Source organism: Ursus americanus, chromosome X (genome assembly GCF_024610735.1).
Source record: "Ursus americanus isolate L20-20 chromosome X, mUrsAme1.1.p, whole genome shotgun sequence".
Lineage (NCBI taxonomy): Eukaryota > Metazoa > Chordata > Mammalia > Carnivora > Ursidae > Ursus > Ursus americanus.
In genome coordinates, this window is record NC_142164.1 from 97,106,718 (window position 1) to 97,113,122 (window position 6,405).

Here is a 6,405-nt window from a genome sequence, read left to right on the forward strand (position 1 = left end):
CAGCCAGACTAAGACAACAAGGGTTGAAGTCTCCTCCCTTTTAGAGCATTGTTACTCGGAGTGTGGTCTGCCATCACCTGAGAGCTTGTTTAGAAATTCATATTTTTGGCCTCTGTCTAAATCAGAATCTGTATTTTAAAAGATTCTAGACCTGGACTCAGGGTGAGGAGAAAAAAAAATCCCAGACCTAAAGAAATTGAAAGACCTCCCATATTGATGGATCAGAAGAATTAATACTATGAAGATTTCAACACACCCCCAAATTATACACAGATCCAATGCAGTCCCTATCAATAGTCCAGCTAGCTTTTTTTGGAAGGAAATTAGGAAGCTCCAGAATAGCCAAAACAATCTTGAAGAAGAAAAATACAGTTGCACAACTCATACTTCCCTATTTCAAAACTTACTACAAAGCTGCAGTAATCAAGACAGTGTTGTATCAGCATAAATTTAAATATATAGATCTACAGAATAGAACTGGGCATCCAGAAATAAACCCGTATATCTATGGTCAACTGATTTTCAACAAGCGTACCAAGACCATCCAGTGGGGAAAGAATAGCCTTCTCAAAAAATGTGCTGGGATAATTAGAGATCCACATGGAAAAGAATGAAGTTAGATTCCTACCTTACTCATACCCAAAAATTAATTCAAAATAGATCAGAAACCTAAATGTACCTAAATGTAAGAGTTACAACTACAAAATTCTTAGAAGAAAACCTACATATAAATTTTTGTGACCATGAATTAAGCAATGGTTTCTTAGATATGACACCAAAAGCACAAGTGACAAAAGCAAAAATATATTGAACTTCATCATAATTAAGAAATTCTGTGCTTCAAAGGACACCATTAAGAAAGTGAAGACAACCCACAGAGTGGGTGAAAATATTTTCAAATAACATATCTGATAAGGGACTAGCATCAAGAATATATAAATTCGTACAATGCCACAATTAAAAGACAAACAACGCTGTTTAAAAATAAGCAGTGGATTTGCATAGATGTAACTCCTAAGAACATATACAAATCTTCCTGGGAAGAGAGCAGAAGAGGAGGATCCTAAAGTCACTCTGTCCCACAGTTACACCTAGATAACACCCATATCAAAGTAAATAAACAAGAAAACAACCTGAAGACTGGTAGAACACACTCCACAGCTAAATGTAGAGAAGAGGCCACAATGAAGAGGGTAGGAAGGGTACAGACATGGTAGGGAGCTAAATGGATGCACGACACTGTCTGGGGGAGGGAAGGTGCTACCAGTGCAGAAGGGGGAGAGGAATAGGCCCCCACACCAGGCACCTCAGGCCTGGGGAACCCACAAGGGAAAACAAATCTCCATAACATTCGGCTTTGAGAACCGGAGGGGTCTGGCTTCACCAGTTCTTACAATCAGCAGGTCTTAACACCTGGAACTTTAAAGATCAGCTGGCTCACTCTGGGAAAGCCAGGAGGGTGAAAGGAAAATGAGTCTCCACCCGTATAGAGACAACACAGCAAACAGCCCCATGGAGATACAGCGTAGAAGCAGCAGTTTGAAAAATGCCCGGGGTATACCAAAGGAGATTTATTTACTAATCTCAGAGCATGTGCTGGAGGGGCAGGGATCTTTGGGAGACCTCTCCAAGAACAAAAGAGCCGGTAAGCACCATTTCCCTTCCCGGCCCTCCAGCCTAGATACACAGACACCTCTGGGGACCGATGCAGCACCAACACTCAACAACCAACTTGTTAACAACATGCCCCACCTCCCTGCACTTCTGCAGATCCACCTCCAACCCAGCTGGTCCTGGCAGGAATTTTCCCAGGGGGCTGCAGGTCCCCTCCTGCAACAGATCAGCGAGGACCTTGCTGGCACTGCACGCCTCACCCCCATGTTCTCCTGTAGACTTGCCCTCTCCAGTGTGCCTTTGGCCAAAGCCCATCCAAAGGAGTGCTACAAGCTTGGCAGTGTGCAAGCAACCCCTGACAGGGGCCAGCAGCACTCCAAACTGACTCCTGCCCTGGGGAGAGAGCAAGATAACTACAAACACCAGTCAGAATGCAGCCCCAGCAGTGGGCTGGGGGAAGACATCTGGTCTGGCTGCAGGCCCCACCCACCAATGAAAGCTTCTTAAGGGACAACACAGGGAGATGTTCAGTGCTACTGGCAAACACTTGGTTTGTTTTAACTCAGGCCAAGGTGACCCCAGACTGGTCCACTAATACAGGGACCAAACCCAGCCCACAACAGACAAAGAGAGCCATTGCAAATGACTGGACTAAAGGCAAAAGCAGCCCAGCCGCAATAGCAAGGTGCATGCAAAACACATAGGCAACAACACCTGAAGTGCCAGGTTCTGGTGAACACGGGGCATTGCACTGCAGGGCACTACAGGACCTCTTCTTCATAAAGCCACTACTTTCAAGAGCAGGAGACATAGGTCACTTTCCTAACACATAGAAATAGACACAGAGGGTTAGACAAAATGAAGAGACAGGGGAGTGTGTCCCAAATGAAAGAATAGGACAAAATCATAGTAAGATAGCTAAATGAAATGGAGATAAGCAATACTCCTAATAGAGAATTTGAAGTGATGGTCATAAAGATACTCACTGGAATTGAGAAAAGAGTGGAGAATATCAGTGAGACTCTCAACAAAGAGACAAAAAAACATAAAAAAGAACCAATCAGAGATGAAGAACTCAATAACTGAAATTAAAAATATACTAGATGGAATAAATACTAGACTAGAGGAAGCAGAAGACAGATCAGTGACCTAGAGGACAGAGTAATGGAAAGCAATTGAGCAGCACAGGAGAGAGAAAATAATAATACACAATGAAAATAGGCCAAGGAAACTCAGCACCACCATCAAGCATAGTAACATTCACATTATAGGGATCCCAGAAGGAGGGGAGAGAGAAAAGGCAGAAAATTTATTTGAGGAAAAAATAGGTGAAAACTTCCCTACTCTGGGGGAGGAAACAGAAATTCAGATCCAGCAGGCACAGAGAGCTCCTACCAAAATCAACCTAAGGAGGTCCACACCAAGACACATAGTCATGAAAATGGCCAAAAGCACATGGATCTTACTGGTGAAAAAATGTGCTCCATGGTCAAAAAATGGCAGACTATGATTGAAGTCCATGTTGATGTCAAGACTACTGATGGTTATTTATTTCATTTATTTTGTGTTGGTTTTACTAAAAAATGCAACAATCAGATTTGGAAGACCTCTTACACTCAGCACTAACAGGTCCACCAAATTCAGAAAAAGGTGATGGAAATCATGACCTGAGAAGTGCAGGCGAACAACCTGAAAGAATTGGTCAATAAACTGATTCCAGGGGCACCTGGGTGGCTCAGTCAGTTAAGCTTCTGCCTTCAGCTCAGGTCATGATCCTAGGGTCCTGGGATTGAGCCCCATATTGGGCTCCTTGCTCAGTGGGGATCCTGCTTCTCCCTCCCTTATCCCTCTGTCTGCCACTCCCCCAGTTTGTGCTCTCTCGCTCTCTCTCTCAAATAAAGAAATAAAATCTTTTTTAAAAAAATTAAAAAATAAATTGATTCCAGATGGCATCAGGAAAGATAGAGAAAAATCTTGTCAGTCTATTTATCCACTCCATGAATTCTTTATTAGAAAAGTAAAAATGCGGGGCACCTGGGTGGCTCAGTCGGTTAAGTGTCTGCCTTCAGCTCAGGTCATGATCCTGGAGTCCCAGGATCAAGGTCCAGGTTGGACTCCCTGCTCACTGAGGAGTCTGCTTCTCCCTCTGCTCCTCACCCCACTTGTGCTCTCTCTCTCTCTCTAGCTCTCTCTCTCAAATAAATAAATAATAAGAAGAAGAGGAAAAGTAAAAATGCTTTAAAAAAAAAAGCCCAACTTTTAATTGAGAAAGCTCATGGTGCTTCAGTGTGAAGGTAGTAGTTCTGGAAAAGCTACTGGGGATGAGACTGGTGCTAAAGTTGAATGAGCTGATAGATATGAGCCACCAGTCCAAGAATCTGTTTAAAATTCAGACATTTAATAGTGACAAATAAAAAATCTTATTTGTGATGTTTAAAAAAATAAGATAAAATGGCCAAAGGCAGTGATAAAAAGAGAATTTTAAAAGCAGCAAGAAATCAGTTACATACAAGGGAAACTCCATAAGGCTATTACCTGATTTTTCAGCAGACACTCTGCAGGCCAGAAGAGAGGGGAGTGATATAGTCAAAGTGCTGAAAGAAAAAATCCTGCAACCAAGAATACTCCACGCAGAAAGGCTATCATTCAGAACAGAAAGAGAGATAGAGTTTCCCAGGCAAACAAAAATTAAAGGAATTCATCATGACTAAACAAGTGCTACAAGAAATATTAAAGGGGACTCTGAGTGGAAAGGAAAGACTCTTGGTAGGAGTAAGGAAAGTAGGTAGCAGAAAAACAAGACAAGAAAGTATATCTCTAAAAATCAGTGAAGGGATCCACAAAATAAAAGAATGTAAAGTATGATACCATATATCTTAAACATGCTGGGAAAAAGAGTAAAGAATGGGTTCAAACTTAAGCAACCATTAACTTAACATAGACTGCTATGCATAAGATGTTATATATGAACATAAGGGTAACCACAAATGAAAAACTGGTGATAGACATGCAAAAATAAAGAGAAAGAAATCCAATTATATCACTAAAGAAAGCCAGAAAACCATGAGAGATGAGAGCAAAAGAAGAAAGAAACAGAGAAGAACTGCAAAAACAACCATTAAAAAAGTAACAAAATGGAGGGAGCCTGGCTGGCTCAGTTGGTAGAATATGTGACTGTTGATGTCAGGGCCATGAGTTCAAGCCCCACATTGGGGGTAGAGATTACTTAACAAATAAATTTTTTAAAGTAACAAATGGTAATAAGTAATACCTATCAGTAATTTCTTTGAATGTAAATGGACTAAATCCTTCAATCAAATGACATAGGGTGACGGAATGGATCATAAAGCAAGTCCCATCTACATGCTATCTACAAGAGACACATGCAAAGTGCAAGTGAAGGGATGGAAAAGCATTTATTACACAAATGGAAACATAAAGAAAGCCGGGATAGCAATACTTGTATCTGAAAAAATAGATTTTAAAATAAAGACTGTAACAAAAGACAAAAAAGGACACTATTTAGGGGCTCCTGAGTGGCCCCGTCAGTTAAGCATTGATTCTTGATTTAGGCTCAGGTCATGATCTCAGGGTCATCAGATCGAGCCCTACACAAGGTTGTGCACTCAGCAGGGTGTCTGCTTGAGATTCTCTCTCTCCCTCTCTTCTGCCCCTCCACCCCCAACCTAAATAAATAAATAAATAAATGTTTTTTTAAAAAGGACACTATTTAATCATAAAGGGAACAATCCAACTAGAAGATATAACAATTATAAATCCCAAATTTATAAGAAGCTAATAACAAACATAAAAGAAGTAACTTAAGTAACACAATAATAGTAGGGACTTTAACACCCAACTTACATCAATGGCTAGATCATCCAAACAGAAAATCAACAGGGAAACAGATGCTTTGAATGACACATTGGGCCAGATGCATCTAACAGATATATTCAGAACATTCCACCTTAAAAACAGCAGGATACACATTCTTTTCAAGTGCACATGGAACATTCGCCAGAACGGATCACATGTTAGGTCACAAAACAAATCTCAATAAATTAAAAAAGACTGAGATCATTCCATGCATCTGTTCCAACCACAATTCTATGAAACTAGAAGTCAACCACATGAAAAAAATCCGGAAAGAACACAAATACATGAAGGTTAAATAGCATGCTACTCAACAATTAATGGGTCAAACAAGAAATTAAAGAGGAAATAAAAAAGCTACATGGAGACAAATGAAAATGAAAACCCAATGGTCCAAAATCTTTGGAATGCAGAAAAATCTGTTCTAAAAGGGAAGTTTATGGCAATACAAACCTATCTCAAGAAGCAAGAAAAATATCAAATAAGCAATCTAATTTTACACCTAAAGGAGCCAGAAAAAGAAGAACAAACAAAACCCAGAAACAGTGGAAGAAAGGAAATAATAAAGATTAAAGCAGAATAAACAAAATAGAAACCAAAAAACCAATAGAACAAATCAATGAAACCAGGAACTGGTTCTTTGAAAAGATAAACAAAACTGATAAAACTTTAGTCAAACTCATAAAAAGAGAGAGAGAGTGAGGACTAAAATAAACAAAATTAGATGAAAGATGAGAAATAACAATGGGCACCAAAGAAATACAATTGATTACAAGAGAATGTTATGAAAAATTATATGCCAACAAAGTGGACGACCTAGAAGAAATGGATAAATTCCTAGAAACACATAACCTCCCAAAACTGAATCAGGAAGAAATAGAAAATTTGAACAGACCAATTACCAGCAATGAAACTGAA

At 39.8% G+C, this 6,405-nt stretch overlaps 1 pseudogene; it reads left to right on the forward strand.

Moving 5' to 3' along the window:
• The first annotated feature begins 3,069 nt into the window (after positions 1-3,069).
• Positions 3,070-4,050, forward strand: LOC123796903 (small ribosomal subunit protein eS1-like; annotated as a pseudogene).
• Positions 4,051-6,405: the final 2,355 nt, after the last annotated feature.